At 53.8% G+C, this 26,737-nt stretch overlaps 1 long non-coding RNA gene across 1 annotated transcript; it reads left to right on the top strand.

The window, feature by feature from the left end:
- The first annotated feature begins 22,222 nt into the window (after positions 1-22,222).
- On the top strand, positions 22,223-26,260 carry LOC139081143 (uncharacterized). Its single transcript, XR_011536199.1, has 3 exons — positions 22,223-22,342; positions 23,246-23,363; positions 26,157-26,260. It is a non-coding gene; the product is annotated as an uncharacterized lncRNA (long non-coding RNA).
- The last annotated feature ends 477 nt before the right edge of the window (positions 26,261-26,737 follow it).

Here is a 26,737-nt window from a genome sequence, read left to right as displayed (position 1 = left end):
CCCCCCAAGACTGCCTCATCCCCTATCCCTCCTTGAGGCTGTCATCTTTTGACCTTTTTTGTCAGTGCCCTCTATTCGCTGAGATGTCAGTAGGCAGCTCACTGCCTCCTCTCCACTCCTTCATCCTGGCAACTTTCCTGGAAACTTCTTCATTAATACAGATGGCCCACCCACCACCCTGGCTTCTCTGTTCCTGGAGTACCCCACCTCCAACAATCTGGTCCTCTACCCCATCTCACTCTCCCATGCCCATGCCATACCCTTGAACTTGCCGTCACTATTAACTGTACCACTTTCCAAATCTTGGTTTCAATCAATCCACCCTTTGACCCCACCCCCTATTCTTCCTTCTTATTCCCTCTAGTACCCTGATTCCAACACTGCTCTGTCCTCCCTTTGGCCTCCAATCCATTGACCCTATTACTCTGTCCTTCTCCATACACTCCTCCAGTTTCTGTCCCATTTCTTCTGCTTTCCTTTGGTATGAAACCTCCCAAAAGGATTTCTACACTCCATGTCTCTGCTTCTTCACAGCCCATTCTCACCTCTCACTACCCCAGTAGACTTCCATCTCCACTGAATTTGCTCTCGTCAAGGTCACCAATGACCTCACATTGCCAAACCCAGTGATCTGTCTTGCCTTTCTGGAATTGTCAGAAGAATCTGCTATAGTTGACCACTTGCCCCTGGAGCCATGCTCTTCTGGTTGCTGCTTTTCCTCTCGTTTCGCTGATTGTTCCTTCTGTGGTTCTTTGAAGGCTCCTCTAGGTGTTGGAACTTGGTCTTAGGTGCTCTCTTCTTCTCTACTTGTACTTTCTCAGCAGATGATCTCGTCGACCACTATGGGTTTAGATATCATCTATATGCCAGTGATTCCCCCAAATTTGTATCTCCAGTCTTGATCTCTCCCCTAAACCCCATGCTCGCCCATCTAACAGCCTGGTTTGGTGGGGAAATCAAGGATTCTTTTACAGCCATTGTATATTTGAGATGCCTGCCTAGACATCCAAGTGGAGATATGGAGGAACCATCCATTGAGGTTATCAGGAAGAGCCTGACATCTCCACTGAAGTCCAGACTGGCGTATCTAATTACCTACTTGATATCCACTTCTGTCTGTGGCCACCAACCTAGCCTAGGCCACCATCGTCTCTCTTCTGGACTAGTGCAATAGGACTCCCTGCTTCTACTCTTTCCCTTTAACAATCTATTCTCCTTGTAGCAGCCTGTAGCAGCCAGAACAATTTTTCTAAAACACAAATTCAGTCATGTTCTTAAATATGCTTAAAACCCTCTAATGGCTTCTCACCATTCTTAGAATAAAACTTAAATTCTTTACCGTGACTTTTAAGGGCTTGCATGATTTGATCCCTTTCTATTTCTGCAACTTCAGCTTATGGCCCTTCTCTCCACTACGTGAACCCCACCGCAGTGCCTTTATACTTTCTGTGCTTTCTCCCTCAAACCCTTCCCCTAGCTCCTCACAGGGCCAGCTACTTCTGCCAGTCAGGTCTCAGTCCAAGCATTACCTCCTCATTGAGGCCCTTCCTGACCAGTCAACCTAAAATAGCCCCCCTAACATCACAATTACATAAGCCTGGCTTACTTTCTTCATAGCTCCTGCCCCAATCTGGGACTATCTCATTAATGTATTATTGTGCCCCGTCCTGCCCCTGCTAGACTCTAAGGTCCATGAAAACAAGGATTTTGGGTTGTATTGTTCACTGCTATACCTCCAGTGCCTTGAAGCAGTTCCTGGCACATACTTGGTGCCCACACATGTTCACAGAAAGAACAAATATGCACATACAGGTCTTCATTCATTTGAGTTTTTGGGAGGGCCTCCTGTGTGGGTAGATGACCTGCTCCATTTCAACAGGCGCATGTGTAAACGGTGTGTGGGACCATCCACATACGAGGAGGAGGGCTTGGAGTGACACAACACTGGGAAGTCAGTGCTGGGCGGGCGCGACAGGTGGCTGCTGAGAGCCTGCTTCCCCTCCATTGATTGCATTAATGCCAGGGATTTGGAACGATGCAGGGTGGGTAATGGGTGGTAATTCAGTCCAGGTTTCCCACAAATTCATTGCTAAATACCAGTGTGGGGAAGGATGAAAAAGACAGATAGGGAGAAAGACAGGCATCCCTTAGAGCCGGCACAAGGGTACACTCCAGGCAACAAAGGTGAGAGCGAACTTTGGCCGAGAGGACTGTAGCTCTGTCCCTGCCATGTAGGTTCTCTTGTGTCCCTCTTGTCTGGGCCCTGCGTCTTTGGGGCAGGGGAACCTCTTCCTGCAGACATCACCTTTCCTCCCTTGAGGACAGGCTAGGCTGAGGTGTCTGAGTAGGGGTGGGAGAAATACTGTACCACCTTCTCATTGTATGGTCTTTGGAAGTTTGCTTCCCCTATCTGTGTCTCAGTTTCCCAGTCTATAAAAAGGCCAAGATGACTGCTAACTCAAATGGTTGTGAGTATTTAAACGAGACAAGGTGTGTGAAAGTACCTAGCAGTGCCTGACACACAGTAGGTGCTCGGCTGGCTTGGGTGACTTGAGACCCACAAGGCAGCCCTTCCTTCCCCCAGGTGCTCTGTCCTTGGGGCATGCTTATCTTCTTCTTCACTCTGGCTTTCCTACTAGAATATTATAATTTTAGGGAAACAGAGCTGAGACGAAGCCTCACTTAGAGTGGGTCACAAGCGGCATATGTATCAGCTTGGACCTCGTTGTTTGAAGTCTGACCAGGATCTGAAGCTCTGCAAACAGCTACTGCAAAGCAAATACAGATTAACAGGTCCTCTTTCTGTCAAGGGTACGTTGGTGTGCAGGCATGGGCCTGGGGAGGTGGGCAAGGAAAGAACAGAGAAGCTTAAGAGTCCAGCTACCCAGGTTCAAGTCGTGGCTCTACCATTTCCTGGCCTTGGGACCGTGGATCAGTCACTTCTCCTTTCTGAGCCTCAGTTTCCTCAGCCTGTAACATGGAGATATATATGCCAAAATGAGGTAGAAGGCGTGAAATACCTGGCCATAGCAACTGCCTTTTCTACAGCTTCAGAGGGCCTTGTGGAATCAGAAATTAAGTTTGTGGCAGAACATGAAAGCCTTTTGGACTCCAGGAAGAAGGGCACAGAGACCTGGAAATGACTACCCTGGGGAAGCAGAGAGCAGGGTTTAATTCAGGAAACAAGAGGAGGTCAGAGCTGGGTAGGGAGGAGCTCTAAGGGAATCAGAGGCCCAGGGAGGGACCAGATTGGCCCAAGGTCATGGATTCTGGCTGAGGCAGGACTAGAAGCCAGACTTCCCGCTTTCCCAGCTATGTCTGAAGGGTTATCAGGCCCCTGTCATGCATCTCCGCCAGCAGTAGAAGCAAGGCCATGAGGGATGGAGGTTTGATCTAGGAAGGAATGCCCTGATGGCTTCAGAGTCTTGGAGGAGGCAGCCTCTTTTTCTAGTGGGTTAGGAGAAGGGGAAGCAGCCCCTTGTGTCTTGGCTGGAACTTAGGACACTCCTAGGGAGCACGTTCTCTGCTCCTTGTCTTAGCTCAGGCTGCTGCTGCTTCCTGGGCCCCCAGTACCTCCTCCAGGTGCCCCCTGCCTGGCCTCAGAGGCCTGAGGAGGGGGAGATCAGGGTGACAGCTGCTGGGCCATGGGCTGGCGGATGCCAGGGTGGGGGTGGGAGTGGGGGGGTCAGCCTAGAAGACGGCCAGTGGGCAGGAGCATGAAGAGGAAGTGCACAGTCTGCAGCAAATGGATTTCAAGGCCCTGTTAAGTGGAAAAGCCTCCAGGAACGTGGCAGAGAAAGGCCTCTGTCTTTGGAGAGGGGCTGTGGGGCTGGGCGGGGGTGTCTTGGCAGGGGGAAGCTGAGCTGCATGCCTTGTGTGTGCTGGGAGGAGGCGGGGAGAAGGGTAGTTGGGGGCAGCTGAGTGAGCCTGGGGCCTTGGGATTGCCGTCTGGTTGGGGGTGGGCTCCAGTCATAGCGCCAGTCTGGAGTTCAGGGACCTCAGCGTTCAGTCTTGGTTCTCAGAGGCTGCAGGAACTCCGGCTGATGGGAGATGGGACTGACTTGTGTTTCTCAGTGCCGAGGCCCATCTCTCCAGCCGTCCCTCACAATGGCAATCAGGGCTGGTGTCACATGGGGTACAGAGGCAGCTCAAACATGGTTCTTGCCCTCATAGAGCGTGTGATCTGATCGAATGATCATTGTCCCGGACATAGCACTTTACAGTTTACAAGACACTTGCCTGTTCATTCCCATATCACAAGCCTGTGAGGTAATCAGGGCAGGATGGAGAAACTGAGGCTCAGAGAAGGGAAGTGGTTACCCAAGTCACATAGTGGCAGAGAGAAGTCCTGGCCTCCTTCTGCTCTTGCCTTCCTGGGCAACCCATAAACTCCCAGCCCTCCCTGGACCATAAGATTTTATCTTCTTATAGGTGGCCCCTCTTAGACGGAGAGGCCAGAAGCCCCCTTAGCCCAGCCAGGCAAAGTGTTCTCTTGGCCAAAGAGCAAGTCTAGGTGCCTCGTTCTTGGGCTAGACAGCATGTAGCCAGCCATGTGACCTTTCCCTCTAGTGGCCTCACTTTCTCTGACACACATCTCAGCCCTCAGCTGTTGAAGGAGACAAGGTAGAGAGGGGCTACAGAGCCAGAGAGGCAGTGGCCAGGGCTGTGCAGGCGGCTTAGCAGAGGAGGAGGAGCCTCAGGCCCCTCTCCCAGCCAGGCCCCCTGCCCTTTGCCTGGCCTGGCCCCAGGCACAGGGCCCAGCCAGCTGTCCCAGGGCAGGCAGGCTAGCTGCATTAGCAAATGTGTTTGCGGTTATGGGCCGCTCCCGAAAGCAGAGAAGTGTTGCAGGAGGGGGTGGGGGGCGGATTGAAGACAGACCAGGCTCTGGTTCCCAGCCATAGCCAGGGAAATCAGAACCAGGCTGGACTTCTGGCCCCGCCTCCCCAACCTCCCTCGCTGCCCCCATGCCGTCTCCCTGGCCTGGGGAGAGGGCTGGAAAGGGCCAGGCCTCAGCAGTGCAGAGAGCCTGGGGAGGGCGAACCCCATGCAGCTCAGGAGGTGCTGCCTTTGGCTGTCAGGGGTAGAGGTCTAAGGGGGGCTGTGGTGGGGGATATTCCTGCATCCACCCTCTCACTCTAAATAACTCTCTTCCCCTCCTCCCTGCCTCTGAGGTGGACAAAGCAGATAAAGGAGACAGACCTCAGCCCACATCATGCAGTCAGCATGTCAGAAGCCATCCAAACTAGAACAGGAGAGAAAATCTTCCTGCTCCATCTTTCTTTCCCCAACACCCGCCTTGTCCCCCCCAGGCTCAAAACCGTGTGGACAGGCAGGTGGGGTACTAGTTGCCCTAAAGTCTTCCAAGAGCTTGAGAAGGCCTGACCTCGTGGGCTTTATCCAGAGCCAATCCAGTCTGTCACAGATTGGGGGCGGGGGAGGCTCAGGGAAGTAGCAGGAGCCGGAGGTGGGGGAAGTAAGAGTAGGTGGGAAAACTTGGGGGAGAGGGCAGGCAGAGCGTGGTGGGGTTGGGTCAAGGACTGCTTGGGGTGAGGCCCCTGCAGCCTGGTACATTCCCAGATGATAGTTTTAGTGAAGATAATGATGAGGATAACAATGCTGGTAGCTGCTTAGCATCCCACACTAACTAGGTGCCCAGCACTCACAGCAAAGGATTGGGGCTCGAGATGGTCAGTCCTTATCTAAGGCCACACATCCAGTAAAGAGAAAAACAGAGATAGGAACCCAGGCTTTTCAGACTGCTCCCTCCCTACAGGGAGGGCAGGCTGGGAGCCCTACAACATGGGTCTGCTGGCACTAGCTCTGGCACTTAAGATGTGTCCTTCTAGCCATTTCCTCCTTGGATGAGCCAACTTGTAGGTATCCTTCAAGAGCCAGCTTAAAAGTCCCAGCCCATCAAGCCTTGCTGACCCCTGCAGAGGCTGCAGAGGCGGCCCGCTCCCTCATGCCCCTGCAGCCCCATCTGTGTCCTTGCCTCATTGTAGCAGGATTTTTCTGCTCCTCTAGATGGCCAGCTCCTAAAGAAGCCTGTTGGTCACTGTCAGCCTCCTCCTTTGTCATGTGCCTAGAATGGCTTTTATTCTCTTTGTCTGAAACATGTGCATATAATTGTTATATTATAAGCACAATATAACATGTGCTTATATTGGTTCTAAGCACAGGCATTTGCGTCAGACAGGCCAGGGTTCAAAACCTGTTTCTGCCGCCGTCTAGACGGTAGGCTGCCTGCGGGTGGGAAGCATGTCAACCCTGTTCACTGCTGCCGGATCTGCAAGCCCCTGGCATGGCACAGGCACTCAGCTGGGCAAGTTTTGTTTTGTTTTGTTAGCTCTATGAGCCTCAATTTTCCTGTTTGGAAAATGGAGATAAGACCCTCTCAGCTGGCCTCACGGGACTGTTAAGAAAAGGCCAAGGCCTATCGAAGCGGGTGCTCCACAGAGTGAGTCCCCTCAACCTGTTCTACCTCCTGAGGCACAAGTGGCCGAACAGAGGAGCTACCTTCTCCAGAGAGAATCTAGGGGGTGAAGTGAAGAGAAACTTCCAGCATCTTGGCCATCCCTTTGAGCCTCGGGCCAGAAGCCCCCACCACATACCACTGAGGACCCCCTCCATACCATCTCCATTCCTGGCCTGCCATCTCAGGTCTCGCTTGCTTGCTTCCTGTTGCAGGGGAAGCCTATCCTTCCCCAGTGAAGCTGACAGCAGCTTGGGGATTGGGGCTCTTGTTGGTGGCCAAGGCGGGCTGTGGGGCCCTGTGCCCAGCATACCAGGGAGCTCCAGGCATGTGGGGGCAGGGTCCAGATGAGAAGATAAGCCAAGAGGGCCTATGGGGGAGGCAACTCTGGAGATCTGCCCTCCCCAGAAGAGAAGAGAGTGACCAAAATGTGCCCAGCCCTTTGCAAAGCACTTGCTTTCTCACCTGAGGCCTTGCTAGGAACTCTATTTTACAGATGGAGAACACTGAGTCCTAGAGAGATGGAGAGACTTCCCTAGGGCTAGTGAGCAAGTAAGCAGCAGCGTTACAATGTCAGCCCAGAAGTGTGGGATTCCAGCCCCCACGTGCTTCTGCTTCCTTTGGCTGCCTCCCAGGGGGACCAGACCCACTGGGCTCTGGGGCTGCAAATGCAGTGGCCCCAGCAGCCCATGTGGGGTCCCCTCTGCAGCCAGAGGATGAGAAGGGGATGATAAGTGGGAGAAGGTGCAGGAGCAGTAGACGGATTGGAATGGGTTCAGAGGCAGGCAATGAAAATGATTAAGGGAAGAGAGGGATTAATTTATAAAATGAGATTAAAGAGCAATACTGCCTTGCTTGGCTAGGGGACAGCCCGAGGGTAGGTGGGTGGGCAGGTGTTGGGGGTGGCTGTGAAGGGTAGGGGAGCCCAGTGACTCAGAGGGGCCCGCTTGTTCTAGAGCCCGGGATGCAGCCCCCACTGGGCTGGACTGTTGCCTGCCAGGACGACGACGAGGGTCCCCGAGTGCCCAGAGGGGCCCCTGAGTGCACAGAAGCCTCAGCTCCTAGGAAGCCTTGGAAACCCACTCTGGTTTTCCTCGCCACTGTGCAGAGCAGCGAGGGAGCCGCATCCGGGCAGCCCACGGACGCTCGTGCAGACACCGCAGGACAGCTTCGAGAGGAGGGAAAGCCTTCCTTCTGTTGCATAGACGAGGATCTTCAGGTCAGAGGCAAGTGACCAAGCCCAGGGCTCTGTGCCTCCATAACCCAGGGTCATTCCACCGTTCCAGACCCTCCAGGGCGGGCCTCCTGCCATCCTCCTCCAGCTTAGGCAACTCTTCTCTGTCGTGCTGGAAGGTGAACCTATGGATTCCAGGGGGCATTTCTTTTGGGTCCTAACCACTACGCTCCTAGGAAGTTCTTTCTTGTGTCTGAGCACAATCCTTCCTGTGGTCCTTCCACTTTTGTGTTCTGTTGGGTAAGAGAGCGGGAGTGGCGGGGAAAGAAAGAGAGAGAAAGAGACAGAGAGAGAGAGACAAGGAAAGGGAGAAGGAGGAGATTTACTGCACATCTACAATGTATCAGGGATTCTGTTAGGTGTTTTCACCAATCACAGGAGGCCAAGATCGATTTAAATGTCATTTAAACCTCGGGACAATTTTGTCATGTAGATGTTGCTATCTCTGTCTTACAGACAAGAAACTGAGGTTCAGTGAAGGGAAATGATTCCACCAAGACCCGGCAAGTGAGCGATAAAGCTGGGATTTCAACCTCAGATGGGCCTTCCAAGCCACCATCCCCTGTGCCCGTATTGCTGAAGAGAGCAATGAGGGCCTTCCGTGATTTGCTCAGCAGTTTGCGAGGCAACCCCAGCAAGTGCTCAGAGGGGATGAGCTGATTAGGTGGCCTGGTGATGGGGAGTGGTACAACCACCCAGGAATGTCCAGGAGACTGACAAAAGAGGAAAATGAGGGATGAGGACGTCCAGGTGGAGTTAGGGTCTGGGGCCTGGATGCTGAAAGCAGATTCTTCCCAGGGCCTGGCAGGGCCACCTTGCCTATTGACTCCTCAGGACCTCAGGTGTGTCCCAGAAGGCCCGCGACTGCAAGACTGTGGGACTATCTGCCCTCCAGAGCCAGTTGCTGGTGACGGTGGGGGCAATAGCCCCCCAAGCCCTGTCATGGAGCTGATGTCTCTGCAGGCCCGCCCCATGCCCTGCCTGGTGAGCAGAGGTGGGTGAGGCTGGGAAGAGGAGGAGAAGGTGGAGGAGGGGGAGGAGGAGTGGTTTTCTTTTTTTCTCAGGCAGAAATGAGCTCATGTTTTGTCTAATCTAAATTCTGTCAAGCAAGCGAAAAGGAGAGAGACAGACAGACAGAGAGAGAGAGAGAGCGAGCAAGTGAGAAAGAGAGAGAGCTACAGAGTTAATAAAAAATCTGCCAAGCACATGTTCTTTCCAGCTCAGAGACAAACCAAAGGAAAAAAAAAAGTACCAAGAGAGCTGAAAGGACAGACCAGACGGGGAATGTGTTCTCAGCTCACACAACTTCCTCTTCACTTCAACCAGAGAAAATTCTATCTCAAGTCAAACTCTCTGCTCACCCAGTCGGCCAGCTCCCTGCTCTGTGTCTGCGGGAGAGTGGGAGGGCCTGGCCCCCAGGAGAGAGTCCATTTGTCCTCCCAGCTCTCTTGCCTTCTTAGTGATTGAGGTGGAGCGGGGGTGGTCAGGGTCCCAGAACAGAGAGGCCCGTCCTTGCCGGCCCCAGGTCCTGGGAGGCAGAGAAGCCATATTGCTTAGCCACCAGTGGATAGGGGGACACCTTCCCAGCCCCTGAGGAAAGCCTAGGCAGGCCCCCCTGGAACAAGGCCCCCGTGAGAAGCAGGCTGTGATACAAGAGAAACCAGGAGGTCAGAGCTGATGATGCACTGACTTCCATGGGGCCATCTTTGATCTCTGAGGCTTGGGGAAGGTGAGTTCTCCCTCTGCAGCCCTGCCCCCTCCTCAACCCCTCCCTGCCCACGCTAAGCCTCCTGTCCTGCCCCTCCCATGGTTGAGAAAGGCTGGCTGTGCAGTGTTGGAATGTGGAGCTATTCCTAGGGGGAGACAAGGAAGTGAGGGGAGCTGAATTGGCCATGCTGAGCAAGACGTTTAGTAACCCGAGCAATAATAGGGCTTTCATGGAGATGGCCAACCTTGGGTTCTGAAGCTATTTTCCACCCGCAACCCTCCTTCCTCCCTCCCTGAGCCGCCCAGGCTGAGAATCCTCCTTTGTTGGGCTGAGGCCTGGGGAAAGAGGGGCTGGGCTTTGTGGAGGGGCCCCCAGGCCAGGCTGACTGGGCTCCCTGTTGTCTGGGTGGAGTGCATCTGGGCAGTGGAAGGGACCTGGGGCCAAGACCAGGGCCAAGAGAGTCAGCCCTTCTTTCCCAGAAACCCCTAGGGCACAGGACTTGCCTCTGCTCCTGGGTGCTGAGTCCTGTTTGTGGGCTGGCATTTCCCACTTTCCTCAGTGGGAGGATCCTTGCGTGGACACATGGATAAATGGTCACTCTTTGCCAAGCACTGAGGGGAGAGAAGCCTGCCCCAGAGCCACCTTTCATGACACAGCAATAGGCAGACAGACACAGGGGAAGGCTAGGAAGGATCCCAGGCCCTGAATTTGAGGGTCTGGGTCTGGGGGCACACAAAGGCTGTGTGAGGAGCAGGAGCTGGCAGAGTGGGGGCAAGGCTGGGGCTGGGGCTTGGCCTGGCCAGGCAGGGTAATGAGATCCAGCTGGGAGGGAGGAGGAAGAGGAGGAGGAAGAGGGAGGGGAAGGAGGAGGAGAAGGAGGAGGAGGAGAAGGAGGAGGAGGAGGAGGTCTCCTTTATCTCTTGCTCCATGTTCTCAGGGCCCACGTTTTTTAATTTGTGTTGGATAAACAATATGGGATTGTGTACGCAAAGAAGCTCTAATTATCCCCCGAGGTTGTGTTTCCTTAGAGGAAATGAACTGGGCATGGCATTCACGTTGGATCGCAGAAACGCACGAGCCCAATAGCTTCCAGATTGCTGCTCAGGCGTGCCATGCTGGGAGCCCCCCTCCAGTGGAACTGCTCTCTCCATACCCCCATCTGGGTCTGGAGCCCCGCCTGCACCCTGCCTGACCTGGCCCTGGGAGGGCAGAGGAAGGCTGCTTGCTCTGCAGTCTCACTTCTTCCCGGTGCATTAAGCCATCCCTAACCCCCACCAGCCTCACCTCTGTCCCTCTACTGGGGACAGTCAAGGGCCTGGGACACAGGCCTCTGAGACAAGGGCTGGAGATAGAGGTGAATCCTCCTGCCTCTACCCCCCGTCAGGACAGTTGTAGCTGAACTGTGTCACCAAACAGTCCTCATGCGGAGGCTTGGGTTCCTGCCCCATCTCCCCCTGAGCACCATTCCCGCCCAACCAGTACTGCAGGGGATAGTTTCCTGTGGAAGCTGACTCTGGGGTGGGGGGGGGGATCACTCGAGGGGTCAGAGACTCTGTTCTGGGGGGCTTGGCCTCCTGGAAGCAGCTTCCCCAGCTCCTCCAGCATGCGGGCCTTGGGTACCACCCCTCCTAATCAGCCATCTCTCCATCCACCACCCACAGAGACTAAACTCTTTACTTGCCTTGGAGATAGATGGGGAGGCGGAGGCCCAGGGAGGTGAAATGAGTGGCCCCGAGGCTACATGCTGGTGGCAGGGCTGGGGTGAAAAGCAGGGCCTGAGATGACCAACCAGTTGAGGGGGACTTGCGAAGGAAAAGGTGAGTCAGGGAGTGAGAGATGGCTGAAGTGTAGACCCACAGTTTAGTAAAATCAAATCCCCCCTCCCCCCAAGTATATTCCCCTCCTTGCTCACGGTGGAATCCAAGGTGTTCCCAGAGACCAGGCGGGCCCCGGGTCAGGCATGTATGGATTGAGTTCCCCTGCTGCTTGCTGTGTGCCTAACCCTGAGCCAGCCCCTGCCTTCAAGGAGCTGACCCACTGTGGGTCATGAGGAGTTCCATGAAGGTCGGCTCTGGGCGGCTGTGAGGACTTAGGTGGTGGAGGGGAATCTTCACCCTCCACCACAGGCAAGGTGGAGGGAAGAGCAAGCAGGTCCAGGAGGCTTGCCTGGGGGAGCGGCAGGGAACCTGGCCTGCGGGGCAGGGGGAGGGCCCAGACAGCAGCTCCTGCTCAGACTCCAGGGACAGGCAAGGCAGTGATGAAGGCGGAGGTGGGGAGGCGGCTGGCGGCCCTGGAACTGGACTGCTCCCACTCCAGTGGAAGGTTCGCCCCCATGTCTCCCTTTTATCTTTTCATTACATACAAATTAGGAGTGCGATTAACTTTATTAAAAGCAAACAAAGCTGGTCAGAGAATGGGGCCTCCAGACAGAGCTGCGGGGGTTTGGGGAGAAGAACCCTGGGAGAGCAGGGGAGGGTTGTGGGGGCAGCAGTTAGAATGGCAGGGGGTGGAGAGCCGGGGGAGGGGCTTCCCCGCAGGATTCGCCATCTCCAGGGGTCCCACCACTTTTATGGCCGTCTACATCCTTCTGAAGTTATGCCAGCACAGCCCAGCCTCCAGACAGAATTCCAGACTTTAAGAGCTAGCAGGAACTATAGAGACCATGGGGTCTCTCTACTATTCCCCCTACCTCGAGCTACAGATGGGGAAACTGAGGCCCAGAGAGGGGGAGGCATTAGCCCAAGGCCCCACTTCTGATGAGGGATTGGGGGTGGTGTAATGAGAGGGGAGGCCTTCTGTGCTTAAAGGTGTTCAGGGAAGGACATGCACACTCTGCCTCGCTTCCCCACAGGGTATAGGAAGTCTGATCTAAATCCTTCTTGCTGCAGATAAACCCTATGTTTTTTGTCACTCCTTAGTGGAGCTACTGATCCATACTAACTTTTTTTTGGGAGTCCAAAGTGGCCAGGTCCTCCCCCACAGCCTCCTCTTCCTTGCTTTGATCATTGAGAGAGTTCAGGCTCCAACTGCTTTTGGAAGCCTTGATCACAAGCCCGGACAACACCTGTGACATCCGCAGGCCTTTGTGTAGCACTTCAAGTTCTTGGAAAGGATTTTCAGAGGTCCTCATTGTCTCCTCCTGGAAACTATGATTGCTAGGCAAGACAGAACCCACTCGCTTCATTTGTTTATTAAGTAACTCATTGAGAAAACATTTCTTGGAAGCTTACTTTATGCCCAGCAATGCGCTAAGTGCTGAGGATTCAGTGATGACGAGACAGAGGTGGTCCTTGACTTCATAGAGCTTACAGAGGAGAAACAGGCTCAGAGGGACCGTAGCACGCCATTGACAGCAGTAGAACAGGCAGCAAGGTAGAGATGAAAGAGGGGGACACACGCCATACATGCGCACGTGCTTCCTCCTCGAGCCATTTTCCGTAAATCTGGGGGCCATCAAGGAGCAGAGATGGCAGGGATCCTGCCACCCTCCCTTCTCTTCAGTTTCCACAAGGCTTGACAGTGTCCCAGGGTCGCAGACACCATCTCCAGTGACCCCTGCCTTCCAGTAATGGAAGCGCCTCCAGCAATGCCATCAATATCCTTGATTACTCAGCACTCATCTTCAGACATCTAAAAATAAAGCGTTTTTTTTTTTTTTTTTGGTGCTAAAATCCCTCTTGGCTTTAAATTGGTTCCAGGAGGAATGTTTCAACTTCTCAAGGAAGTACAGATTTGAAGCGCCTTAGAAGCACCTACTAGAAACCAACTATTTACTCTTACGGAAATGGGTCAGATGTGCTCAGCAACCTGCCTCAGCTGAGGAGGTAAGAAATGAGTGGGGGCTGAGCCAGCCCTTACCCACCCAAAAATGAACTCTGCTATTAGGTTAAACTACATGAAATGGCCATTTTTCTAGGTGAAAAATGGTCAAGCAATGGCAGTTTCACATCATTCAACCTGGTACTTCTGAAGTGTCCTGAGCGGACTGGTAAAGTGGATCTTGCACTGACTGCCCCAAGCAGTCGCCTTTCCAGTTGAATCATTAGAGTGGGCACCCTAACCCTGCTACTGGGCAATCCTAATCCTCCTTGACTCACTACAATAGGTCCCCTGAAGTTTCCTGCTGGGCAATTTTTTTTGTTGGCAGTGTAGAAGTTCCTTGTGACATTGAATAATGATTAGAGCTAACATCCACATGGCACTTCCACGTGCCAGACCCTGTTTTGAGTACTTCGCAAGTATTAACCTGTGTAATCCTCATAGCTATCCCATGGGGTGGGTGCTATGATCTCCCCGGTTTTATAAGATGGGAAACGAATAGACAGGGGAATTAAGCAACTTGCCTGAGGCCTCACCACCAATATGTTGTGAAGCTAGGATCAATGTCTAAACAAGGCTGTCTGAACCACTAGGCTGTGTCTGCACTTAGGACTTGTTCCTGTGTCTCAGTCAGAGGCTTGTGCCTTCCTGGGCCGAGGGCTAAGGACAGATTGAGGTCTGCTCTCACTTGCCTCTACATCCAACGAGAGGGAGAGGGCATGTTTTCCAGGGACCGAGATGGGTCAGCAAATGAGCAGAACTGATCAGGGATCCATGAAAAGAAAGGGGTTCCTCCATTGTTTATTGCTTCTCATCAATTCCCTTCCAAAGACACTTGACAGATACTATGGGGTGGGGTGTGGCAGAAGCCTGCGGAAACTGCCTAGGAGACCTGGGTTCAAGTTGGGCTCGACAATTTTTTAGCTGTGTGACCTTTGGCATGTTGTACAACCTCTCTGAGCTGCAGTTTTCTCATCTGCAAAATGGGGCTAATAATCCCAACTGCAGAGTAGTGTTGTAGGTTTTCAACGAGAGAAGTGAAGCATTGTGCCTGGCAAAGTTCCAGGCCCATAGGTGGTGTCCGGTGAGCGCTGGTCCTCTGGCCCTATCTGGAGAACAGAACTCCTGCTCCAGCTTCCAGTCCCTGACCAATCCTTGTCCTGCTGCTCTTGGCATGTAGTCTCTTGGAGACCCCAGGGCCCAGTGACCGTGACTGGGAATGGACTCTGGAAACAAAGGGAGATCCAGTCACTTTCATTAAAATTCCTATTGGGTTGTATTCCCCACTGATGTCTTGACTGATGATTTCCTCTTTTCCTCCCTGCTCCTCTAGTGGCCCCAAGCCCAGGGCCCTAGGGGAGTCTCCCTGCCCCTGCTGCCCCCTTTCCAAACTTGCAGAGCGTTTGTATTGGCTCAGCAGAGAATGTGACGAGTCCACTTTTTGTCCCTGGCACTCCAGAGAAAGATAGGGGAATAAAAGCTCTGGGGAAGAAATCAGAAGGGAAAGAGCCACCTCACAAAGGCCTGCCCCTGCCCCTGGTCACGGTGCGGTGGGTCTGGAGCTGATGCTAATCGGTGTGGTTTCTCTCCTAGCCCCAAGTTTATCCTTGTGCAATTTAGCGTAGGAAAAGCTAATACTGACGTGTCAGGTTGGGTTAATGGAGATTCTTTCTGAGCTGAGCAAAGGCTGCTTCTCCTCCTGCCACCTCCATCCCCAGCCTCCTCTCCAAAGGAGGCATCCCACCCCTGTGCCACACATAGTGCTGTTACCAAGGGACAATGATGTTGGGGGGCGCTGGCAGGGCTCTCCTCATTCTGAGAGATCTCCAGGAAAGGAGAGGGCCTAGCCACTTTTGTTCACCCATTTCCATTAGCCCACAAAGCCTGCCGGCAGGAAGTGATTTCTTGTCCAACACGAATCTTTCCTGCTTCTCCCATTGCTCATCCCCCTTGGTGCGTTCCCAGGCCTGCCATGGGGCTCCACGGCTCAGAGTGAAAGACCTTCCCGGCACTGTTCTTCTGTTTCCCTCTCTGAGTCACAGGGATTGGGCTAGAGGCACTTAGGGGGTCCTGTGGCCTCGGATAGCCTGTAGCTCTAGGATTTTACACCAACAGAAGGAGTTGGCTGGGTGTCAGTCCGTCGAACTTTACTGGAGGAGGCATGGCCCCGAGGGCTCCAAGTCCCTGGCACCTTCTCCAGCACCCATGGTATCTTGTCACTGATGTCCCTGGAAACTTGCTTTGGGCATCTGGAATTCTACTCTGGCTCAGTTACAGCTGTTTGACCACAGTCTCGTCCTCTCTCTGGGCCTCAGCTTCTCCACCTATCAAAAAGGGAGAGTCGGGTTGGGCAAGCTGATCTCTAAGGCTGCCTCCTGCTTGTAGCTCCCTCCAAGAGGGAGGGGGCCAGGGCCTCTTTGTGTGCTTCTGGAGCAGCCCCTGCCAGAGCAACCTAGAGCAAGCTGGCTTGGCTGGGGCTGGCGCTGGGAAAAGAGATGAGGGTGGACGGCAGCTCGCAGTACGCAGGTTTGAGAGAGGATAGAAGGTGGGAAGGCAGACAGGGAGGAGGCAGGAACAAAGAGGAAAAGGAGGTGGCAGGGAGGGAGCAGGAGGCAGAGAAAGGAAAGAATAAACACATAATCAGGGTTACTGAGTTTCCTGTGCAGCTGGAGTCATCTTTTGCTCTTAATAAACTCAGCTGCGGCTTCACCACCCCCTCCGGATGGGTGGCTGCTGCTCCCAATGCAGCTTGCCTGAGACCTAAACGGGGCAGGAGGTAGGCGCTCAGGCCTGGGTGCCTGAGGTCCCTTGCTCATGGATGCCCACCAACGGGACAAGGCTGAGCTCCACTGGCCCGGGAGCCGTGCCTTCCCTTGAGGCAAGATGGTGGAGAGGAGAGACTAAGGGCATTGAAATGAGACAGGCTGGAGTTCCAGTTGTGACTCGGTCACTTCTGGGCTGAGGGGCCTTGCGCTTTTTTTCCCCTCTCCGAGCCTGCTTTCTCATCTGCAAATGGGGCTGATGTCTCTTCCAGTGCACACAGTCTTATGTACAGGGTGAAGGAGAAGATGGCTGTAGAGGCCCCAGCCTGTGCCTGACTGAGCGGATGCTCAACAGCTGGTGTTCCTTGCTTTCTTCTAACTCCTGCTCTCCCCTCCAAACCCTGGTCCAAGCTAGCCTAAATCCAGTAGCCCCTCTAGCCTCATCCACCCAGTCTCTGGCCTTCTGAGGGAAGGGGGAAGGTGGAAGAGCCAGACAGGCTCAAAATATTGAGGGACCCTTCCCCTTGTCCTAAATCTCCCCAAGCCTCCTTGAACTTCTCTTCCCAAACTTCCCCCTCCCAACATGCAGGTCCTGGGGAAGGGTTAGCAGAGGGGAGAGTGAAGACCACTCTGCCCCCCAACATCATTCGTGTGAGGGCAGCTGGAGCCAGACTCTTAAATGTGGGGTCTAGTCTTTAGAGCTTCCCTAAGCCCCTGATCTTATGTGGAATTGTGCAGCTTGCTGGATTATTCTGGGGAGATGGTCTAGAATATTTAGTGGGTTCTAAGCGGGGCTTCCTGAAAGTCAACAAGAGCTACCAGTTATGAAGCGCTCACTGGCCTCAACCTGTCCAACAGCCCTGGGCAGGAGGAGGGGGAGCCTAGAATGGTCCCTCAGCTGGGAATTGGTCAAGCCAAGATTTGAACCCAGGCCTTCCTGACACAAAAGCCCAGGCTTAGCCACTATGCTCTGCTCCTTCCCAGGAGCTGCTGAGGGGGTTCAGCTCAATGCACCACTCATTCATTTGTTTATTCATTTATTCATCCAACCTCCAACTATCCCTCCTTTGTGCCAGGAACTGTGCTAGCCATGGAAAGACCATACATCCTTCTTGAATTCCTCCAAACTGCCCCAGCTGGATTTGAGGAGAAGCCATCCAGGATAAGGGTGCTGTGCTGGACCGTCAAGGTGGTCAGAGCCTGAAGTTACCAACAGGTCAGGGTCAGCCTTGCACCAGTAGGAGTCTTTCCCCTCAAGGGGACAAACCCCAAGCTCAAAATGAGGTTAAATGCCTCTTGCCCTCCTGGAAGCACAGGAGTTGCAGCGATGCCCCCATGGCACCCTTTCGAGACCGTGAGTTCTTGAAGTAGGTATTTCAAGAAGCAGTATAGCATGATGCTTAAGAGTGTAAACTGCCTCAGATCAAATCCTGGCTCTGAAATTTACCAGCCACGTGACCTTGGGAAAACAGATTCACTTCTTTGAGCCTTAGGTTTGCCATCTGTAAAATGGGGATAAGAATCATGCCTACCTAAGACGGTTTTGGGGGGGATTAAATAAGTCAATATCTGTACAAGGCTTGGAAAATTGCACCCAACAGATGGCCACTATGCTAATTGCTCCCTGCCTCCAACCCTTGCCTCATGTAGGCCCTCCCTCAAGAGGAAATCAACACTTTAGGATATTGACTGAGGTATGGTCAGGAGAAAGGGCTACCTAGGATGGGCCAGTGGCCCAGCTTCTTCCACATGGACCCCGGAGTCATCATTCTAAACACAAATCTGAGCAAGTCACTCCTCTGCTCACAATCTTAAGCTCCCTGTTGTCCTCAGGATAAATTCCAACTCCTTGATAGGGCCTCTGTGTAGGAAGGAAGTTGGGTCTCCTGCCTGGCTCAGCCTAGGGAGCAACACAGAGAAAGCCATACTTTCCCCCTAGGGCAAGGAGAATGGGGGATACCTTCATACCGCCACCTGGCATCTCCTTTGTCCTTAGGCCCAAGTGCGTCTAATTCAGCCAGGCCCCTGATGAGTCGTTTCCAGTTTCAGCCAGTCAGGCTGCCTTCACAGCAGGCACAGAGGGCCTGAGACTAGAGGGGAAGACTAGACCAGCCAAACAGGCACAGAGTCAAGTGGTGAACCCCTGGGATCAGCCTGGCCTGCTCATTGAGTGCCGCCTGGGCACCAGCACCAGCAGCCTGGTGCAGTGAAAGACATTTGACTTAAGAATGACAACTAACACGTGTTACACTGTGCCAGGCCCCATGTTGACCACTTCACATGCATTATTCTAGTTCATCCTCTCAACAACCCCATGAGGTATGTACTGTCATTCCCATTTTACAAACCAGGAAACTGAGGCTCCCATGACTTAAGGTCCGTACTTGAGTCACACAGCCAACAAGTGCCATCAAGTGCCAAAGCCCAGATTTGAATCTAAGCTTGAATGTTTAGCAACCTACCTAGACTAAAGCTGTGATGAAAGACCAAGGTCACAGACCATTCCCTGTGTGACATTGTCGCTCACTCGCTGCCTCCTCCCTGGACCTTAGTTTCCCGTCTACTGGGGAGGGAGCAGTGGCTGCTCTGGATGGTGTCTGAGGGTTTTTCCAGTTGCAACAGTTGCAGGTTCTATGAATCTCTGACAGAGCAAAGAAACACACTCGTCTCAGCCTCCACACTCCAGGCGATAGGTTTGCTTGGGGATGTCCAAGGCAGGGCTCAGAGCAACACCTGCCTCTTATCTCAGGCCCTGGGAGACAGCAAGCTACAAAGAGCTCATCTTTATACTCTACTGCTTAGTGTCAAGTGTTATTCTTTTTTTTTTTTTGATCTTTTTTTTTTGAAGAAGAAGATTAGCCCTGAGCGAACATCTGCCGCCAATCCTCCTCTTCTTGCTGAGGAAGACTGGCCCTGAGCTAACACCCACATTCATCTTCCTCTACTTTATATGTGGGATGCCTGCCACAGCATGGCTTGCCAAGTGGTGTGTAGGTCTGCATCTGGGATCCGAACCGGCGAACCCCAGGCTGCCAAAGTGGGACATGAGAACTTAACTACTGAGCCACTGGGCCGGACCCCCCAAGTGTTATTCTAAATATTTTGCAAACCTTTATCCATTTAGTCTTTGTGATCACCTAATGATGTAGGTACTAGCATTGTCATCCCCATTTTATAGATGGGACAATGAAGCCTAGGATGGCTGGGTAACTTGCCCAAGGCTACACAACTAGTAAGTGGCACAGTCTTGATTCAATCGCTGGCCACCTGGCATGGGAGCCTGTGTTCTCAACCACCGTACTATGCTGTTTAAGCACTTTCCACAAAGGCTGGGTGGATGGGCAAGAGGAGGGAGAGGCCTCATTCTGCCACCTGGGGCCCCAAAGGTGAGTCAGACTTGGCCCTGGACATATGGCATTTCAGCCTCTCTTTTCCCAGTGTCTCCTGGAACAGAGGAAAGGTTAGTCTTGTCTTCCCAGGGCCTGTGCACTTACGTGGGTGCAGAATGGAGAGGAGAGGCCCCAGGAAAGGCAGAAGCTAATGGTGAGACTCAAGGCCACTTAGGCTGGGTCAAAAGGAGAGCCTGAGTGTGGGCAAGCTCTGGCACCCTGGTGCCTAATCACCAGGGCAGCACTTGAGTAGGGTAGCTCTTGCCTTGGTGGCTGCCCAGCGCACTCATTCAGAATCTCTACCACTAGGTGTAGGACTTGGCAAAGGAGCAGGGCCAAGCCTTCCCCTCGGCAGTGACTGTAGGAGAAGGAAGAAGAGGGAAAAACTCCCCAATTGAGCTGGGGCCCAGCCAAGGGCCAGCAGCCAGCAGATTCTGGCTCTTTAAAGTGACTTTAAGTGGATAGGAGCCCCTGCCTGCCCTTCCCATACCCCCCCCCGCCTCCTGCAGAGAGGAGGCAGGCCAAGTTCTTAAGGGCTCCCCCTACCCAGACCTGAGCCCCAGGCTAAGTCAGGAACCTCTGTCACATACCTTCTTAGCAGCCCACACCCCCCCTTAAGAGTACTCATGTCAACCACAATTAAATCATTATTTGGGTACTAGTCATTGAATGTCTGTCCCCCCCACCAAATTAAATCCTCCGTGAGAGCGGGAGTGGTGTCTGTCTCCTCTGCCACTGTGTCCCCAGAACACTGCACTGTGCTTGGCATATACTAGGTGTCCAAAAAATGTGTTGAAGTAAAGGATGACTGAGTGCCTCTTGGCTCGTTGGAATGGGGGTGCTCCAGTTTGAAGGAGACAGCCGCCACATTGGGCTCTATGGTCGAGGTGGAGAGCGCAGCCTACCTGTGCTCTCCAAGCACCTTTCAGGCCCCAGGTCCCACCTCAGGGGCTCAGTGAGCTTGTACCTCCTCCTTTCCTCCCCTGTCATTCCCCTCTCCTCCTTATCCCTTCTTCCTGTCCTCCTCCATCTGCCAGAGGACAGGCCAATTGGCAATGGCAAGAGAAAAGGCGTGCCTGCAGGGCTGAGACAATACCTGATGACTGAAAGGCAGACACCGGCAGGGCTGCCCGGTCACCCCACCTAGCCAGCTGGCCAGCCTCTGTGTGTCCTGGGGCCTGGCCCCGGAGTGGGCCCCGGAGCCTTAGCATGAGCCCCTGAACCGTTGGCAGGCAAAACTCTCAGGGGGATTTTGGAGGCCTAGGAGGAGGAAGCCTCATTACCCTCTAAAGAGCCATGTTGTCCAAGAGTTGGGAATGCTATGGGGACAAGTGCCTGAGAGCTTGTGAAGTAGAAAGGGAAGAAAGCGCAGTGATGCTCTATTTCATAAGCTGGGTGGGGATATCACAAATGCTCACTTTATTACTGGCCCTTAAACTGGGCATGAATACTGTATATATTCTTTTGTACATATGTTTTATAATTTTGAGAACGTTAAAGCAGTCTAGCATTGTTAGTAAACACGTAGATTCCAGAAGTCGTGACTGTCTGGGTTCATTTTCCAGCTCTGTCACTTACTAGATGCATGAACTTGGGCTGGATATTCATCCTCCCTTTATCCCAGTTTCCTCAGAAGGAAAATGAGGTTAATCAAAGTACCTACCTCTAAGGATTATTGGGAAGAAAATCCTGTTAATGCATCGAAGTGCAGAGAACAGGGCCTGGACTAGAGCCGGCATATGATTCAGCATTAGGTATTGTGATGATCCATGTTCTCAAGTATACTAAAATGCGTATGTGCAGGTATTGTTATAGCTACACAGAGCTCTAGAGTGAAGCAGAGAAAAATGACAGCAAGGAATAAATCCAAATGTGAACAGGGCTTATATCTGGGTAGCAGGTGACGGGGAATGTGTGTCTATCTTCCTCAGATTTTTCCGTATTTCCCAAATTTCTTATAATGAGCTTGACTAACTTTTGCAAACAGAAAAAAATTCTCAGCAATTTTAAATGTGCACCGTAACCCCATCAATGCTAGGTCATCGAAACGTTGAAGCAAACACATTTAGATGGGGTCACAAGAGCTGTGGGTAGGCCCCAGTCCCAAAACATATCTGCCGAGGGGAGGCCTTCAGGGGTGCAGGGCATTATGAAGAGACCCCTCTGCTCTGCCACCTCAGCACCCGCCTAGTCTGAGGACACCCCCACTGTCTCTCTGCTTCCCTGGGAGTGCTCCACCCTCCATTGTGCCACAGTGTCCTTGGTGCCCTGGCAAGGAGGCTGGCGGGGAGAAGCTGAGCTCTGGAGGGCCTCTAGGAAGCCAAGCCGATTTCATTGCTTCCTCCTCCCCTGTCAGGTCATAGGAGATGGCATTAGTACCACTTCCCTGGAGTCCAAGCTTCTTCTGAGCTGCTGCCTTCTAGCTCATGCATGGAGGACAGTGGCAGCCCCAGTTGTACCCAGAGTAGGAGACGGGGGTGGGGAGGAGGAAACGCATACAGGGAGGCCAGGCCTGAGGCCCAGGTTGACTGCTGGGAGACAGCTGAGGAGCCTGGCAGCCGGGGAAGCAGAGACGGCTTTCTGCCCAGCTCGTGGATTGGAGCTGGGAAGCAAGGGAGGCTGGGATCTGGGCTGGATCAGGGCCAGGGCCCTGCCACAGAAACAGGCCAGGCCACCAAGTTTCCAGGTAAGTGCCTGCCCAGCTGGGCCACTAACAGCAGGGAGCCATGTGGACTCCAGAGGGCAGCAAGATGGGGCAGACAGAGCCAGGGCTCACTGTCCTCACTCTCTGCCCCCTCATTTGGCTTTATCTTTACAGGACTCCGTGCTTGCTGTTAAATGAGCTATTGCTATTTACTGACTGTCCTGCCTCAAGAAAGGATGTTCCTCAAAGGCAGAGACTTTGTCTCCTCTATTCACCAGAGCATCCTAAGGCCCCAGACCAGAGTCTGGCACATGGTAGGTGTTGATAAATCTTTTTTGAGTGAACAAATGAATGACTTTTCCCCTGCCACCCCACCCCCCGCCCCCGACCTGGGGCTTGCAAGGTGGACAGGGCAAGGAGGCACTGGCGATTAACCTTATTTTAGTCAGTGAAAAAGTAGAGGCTCAGAGAAGTTCAAAGACTTGCTTGATGTCAGACAGCTAGGAGATGGCAGATCTTAGGTTTAAACCTGGGGGTGAGAAACTGGAATGCTCTTTATTTTTTAATATTATGTTGCCTCTTTGAAAGAAATAAACTAGATTTGCTGTCTGGCAGGTGCTGCCCGGGCACCCCCGTAGGCACAGAGACTACAGAGACAAGGTGCAGTCCTTGAGACGGCCATACCGAGAAAGCCCTGGGGGGCCTTGGGGGGTTATCTCTGCTGATGGCAATGCCTATTTAGGAACAGACGTCAGCTTTATTGAGAAACAGGCTTTGGTCACTTGGGGCTTCTAGGGGCCCTGGCTCTGCTGAGGGAGACCCAGCCATTCCTACTGACCGGGCCTCAGGATTCCAAGGTGTGGAAAGGGTAGAGAACATGGGAATAGCATTTCTCCTTAGGCTGGGTGACCCGACGGCATAGGGCCTCCTTCGGTGCTTGGGTTACAGCTCAAATTGGGGAAAGGGCGTCAGCCAAGGGCCTGACTGTGGGCTGGGAGGGGGCAGAAAGAATGGAGAGAGGCTGGGATGGATCACTGCCAGGTCCCTCTGCACCCACTGGGACCTGTCTCCCTTCTATGCCACCCCTGAGCAACCCAACCATCAGAGAGGGTCACCATATAAGCCTCTGCAGGGCAGAGGGCATAGGGTGGGGGGATGGGAGATACCTGTCCCTTTCCCCATGCCACCAAGAATGCCCTGGTCTGTCTGTCCTCCAGGCAGTGAGTAAATGGACTTGAACCTCTCCTTTCATCCTACAAACCCCAGGCAGAAACATTGTGGCTGAGATGGAGAATTCTTTCTTCTGGGTCTGAAGCAGCTGCTCCACCCCACCAGGTCAAGTATCATTCCCAGGCCCTCTGAGAACAGAGTCTGTCACCTTCTTCCTTGCCCCAGTGGAAAGCCCATGGCTCTCTGGGAGTGTACTACTGCTAGGGTGCAGGTTGCACACGCATATGCACATGCGTGTATGCATACACGCACCCTTTAGCCTGGAGCTGAAAGCTCAATTCCCTAAGCCCCATGGAGCTATGCGGTCCCATTACCTTAGACAGCTGGCATAAGGCTGGACTGCTGGCTGGTGGCTGAGGGGGCATTGCCCTTGCTTTGCAAGGCCCAGAGGAGAAGATGCAGACCATAAGGGCTCCAAGATTGTGGGTTGAAATGTGGGAAGTGTGATGGCTGGGAGGGAGTCACCCTCATACAGGCCCTTGTTTGATCCAGGCCTGCAAAGGAGAGCTAGATCTCACTCAGACTAGCCTGATCAGGCAGGGCTTGGATGGCAGGAAGAGGCTTTCCTTGGGGCTCCGAGGCCCTCTCCCTGGGCTTAGGTAAGCAGCAGCCATGGAGCCTTTGAAATCGTGGCCAGCAGTCTGGCTTCCTGGGGCCCACCTGGCTGTGAGGCAGGAGATGGAAACTTAGGGCCAATGGGAAAGTGGTGGCCAGAAGGAAGTGGCATGTCAGGATGGTGTAGGCCTCAGCTGAGAGTGAAGACAGAAGAGAGGGTGAGGGAGATAGGTGTACAAATGAGTCCACAAGGAACGGGAAGATGGGTGGCCAACTGCACTGGAGTAGACAAGGGGTTCCTGGTGGGCCCCATGGGGGCCTTGGGCCCTTTGTCTGTGGCTTGTCGGCTTGGCCAGTGGGCCAGGCATGCTGTGCTGTCGAGACCCTGGGGAAACTGAGAACCCAAGGAGAAAGGCGAAGGGCCAAAGCAGGGCTCGGAGTCCTCCCTTCCAGCTGTGGACTAGCTCTGGCGCCCTGCTGGCATCCCAGCAGTGTTTGGGGACAAAGCTTCTCAACTATTGTGCCAAATGGGTTACAGGCCTGATGAGATATCCACCCTCTGAGCCCTCAGGGAGGCCTAGTGAGGCCTGAGATAGCCCAAGCCTGCCTTACCCCAGTTTGCCACCCAAACAGCACCTGTCTTATGCTGCTGTTCTCCATGTTTCTGTCCCGGTCTCCCTCGCTCCTGATCTTTGTTTTTATCTCTGCTTTTCTGTCTCTCTGCCTCTAGGCCTTTCCCTGGCCTATCTCTCCATCTCTCATTGTCCCTCTGATTCTGAGGCTCTCTCCAGTCTCTCTGTCTCTGTCTTTTGGTGTTTTTCTGCCTCATGGCTTGCTCTCACTGCCTCTCACTGTCTCCCTGGCTCTGGTCTGTCTCTACTTTTCTCTGCCTCCTGTTTTCTCTCCAGCTCTCTCTAGGTCTTTCTGCCTCTTACAGCCTCTCTGCCACCAGCTCTGTGTGTGTGAGACCTGCTCCACTCTGTCCCTGGGCCTGGTCGGCAGCTCCTGGAATTTGGGCAGCAACTCCCACTCTCCTGTCACGGGATAAAATGGAGGCTCCAGTGGCAGTGCTCCACAGCACAGTAGGCTCCCTCAGGCCCGCCCAGGATCCTGCGGCTGGGGCAGTGCCAGCTCCCCCTAGTAGGGGCAGGGAAGGGGGCACAGACACAGGGAGGCACAACCTCCATGGCAGATCAGCCCACAGTTTCCCCCAAGGCTTCCCTGGGCCACCTCTTTCAGTCTGGGTCACTCTCATAAGCTGTTCGGGTTGCAGCCGGAGCCCCTGCCTCATGACCAGGCCTGTGTGGGATAAGGAAACTGCCAGCCAGAGTGACAAGGACCAACTGTCAGGGAGGTCCCCTGCTGTGGCCACGACAGGACCCTCGGACAGTGACACAAACCTGGCATCTGAGTTCTAGATCTTAGGTCTACCCCCTACTGACTATGTAACCTTGGGCTGGCAAAGGTGCCCCTGTGAGCACTGGTTTCAGGCCCCCTAAGGCCTGACTTGCAGGCAGCTTCCGGAGATTAGGGAGGACAAAGCCTTGGAAGGGGCAGGCTCTGTGCTCGGCACCGGGGGAACAGGATGGACGGGGCACTCTTCTCTCCCCCCTCCCTTCCTTTGCCTTCCCCCTTTTGAGGTAATGATGTTAGGATTAGCATGCAGACTTCTGGGTGTCCTTGGACAAGCTAGTAAGGCTCTCTGGGCCTTGGCTTCATCACCGATTCTTCCAGGAAGGTCAGCGGGAAGTGGGTGGTGGCCACAGTGGCAGAGGTGGTGGTGGCAGGGCTAGGGGCCGGGGTCCCACTGAGCTAAGCTGGCTGGGCAGCTGGGGTCATGATGGGGTCAGTTCTGCCTCTGAGAATGTGTAGTCTTTTCCCCAAAAGGCTTTGAGTCACAGACAAACAGTTCCGCAGCTCTGCCTCCCTCATGCCCTAGCCACAGACACACTTGGAATTTCCAATGTTTGGTTTGTGCTATTTTTCATAACTGTAGTTTCAGAGATGCTCACTGCCACAGCCAGCCTGGGCAGAGCACTTCCTCTCTCGCGAAATTTGAGGGTTGGTACCAGTGGGCCCTCAGAAGGTACCTAGGCCAATCCTACCCCTGCCCCCGACAGCTTGAGAAATGGGACTCAGAGCCCTGAAGAGAGGGAGTGACTGGTCACAGGAACCCCTGCAAGTCGGTGCAGAGCTGGGCCAAGAATCCAGGCCTCTTGACTCTCACCATCTCCCTCACTCGTTCGCTGGCTTGCGCTCCCTCTCTTCCCTCACCCCTGCCTGTCTGCCCTGCCTTCCTCTCTCCCTCCTTCACTATGGAATGCATTCTTCATTCCCCAACAGGAGTCTGAACAGTGGAGACTCCCAACTGATTGGAGCTTCTTTCAGCACCTCTGGCCCGCCCTGCCCAAGATGAGGAGCATGCTGGCTGAACCTGTGCGTGGGGGCTCCCTCTTCTGTGGAGTAGCCTCCTTCTCACCCCCTCAACCAGGCGGTGTCAGTGTCAGAGCAGTCCACCAGGCAGGCAGCCCCAGCCCCACGTGGCGCTGGGGTCTTCCCAAGACAGGGAATCAGTACACCCTCTTCCTGTCTGCCCATCTGCCTCGCCAAGCCAAGCCTAGGGCAGAACTAGAGCTGACGCTCCCTCTGGGGAGGGGGTGGGATTTACAGATGCCCCCTACCCAGGGAAATCCTGTCCAGATTAGAGACAGGAATTCATGAGTCAGGGCCTGGCTCCTGAGCACGTTGCTCAGCCTCTGCCCCCAACCTGAGCAGGCTGGAGGGTAGACAGACTGGGGAGCTGCTCTCAGAAGTCCTGCCATAGCTCTAAGTGGCAGGGTCAGTGAGTGGGAGAAAAGTCCATCTGTCCCCTACTAAGAAGCCAGGTGGGAGCTCCCGCCTGGAGTCACACAGCACATGGCCAG

Source organism: Equus przewalskii, chromosome X, assembly GCF_037783145.1.
Source record: "Equus przewalskii isolate Varuska chromosome X, EquPr2, whole genome shotgun sequence".
Lineage (NCBI taxonomy): Eukaryota > Metazoa > Chordata > Mammalia > Perissodactyla > Equidae > Equus > Equus przewalskii.
This window is presented reverse-complemented; position numbering and strand designations above follow the sequence as displayed.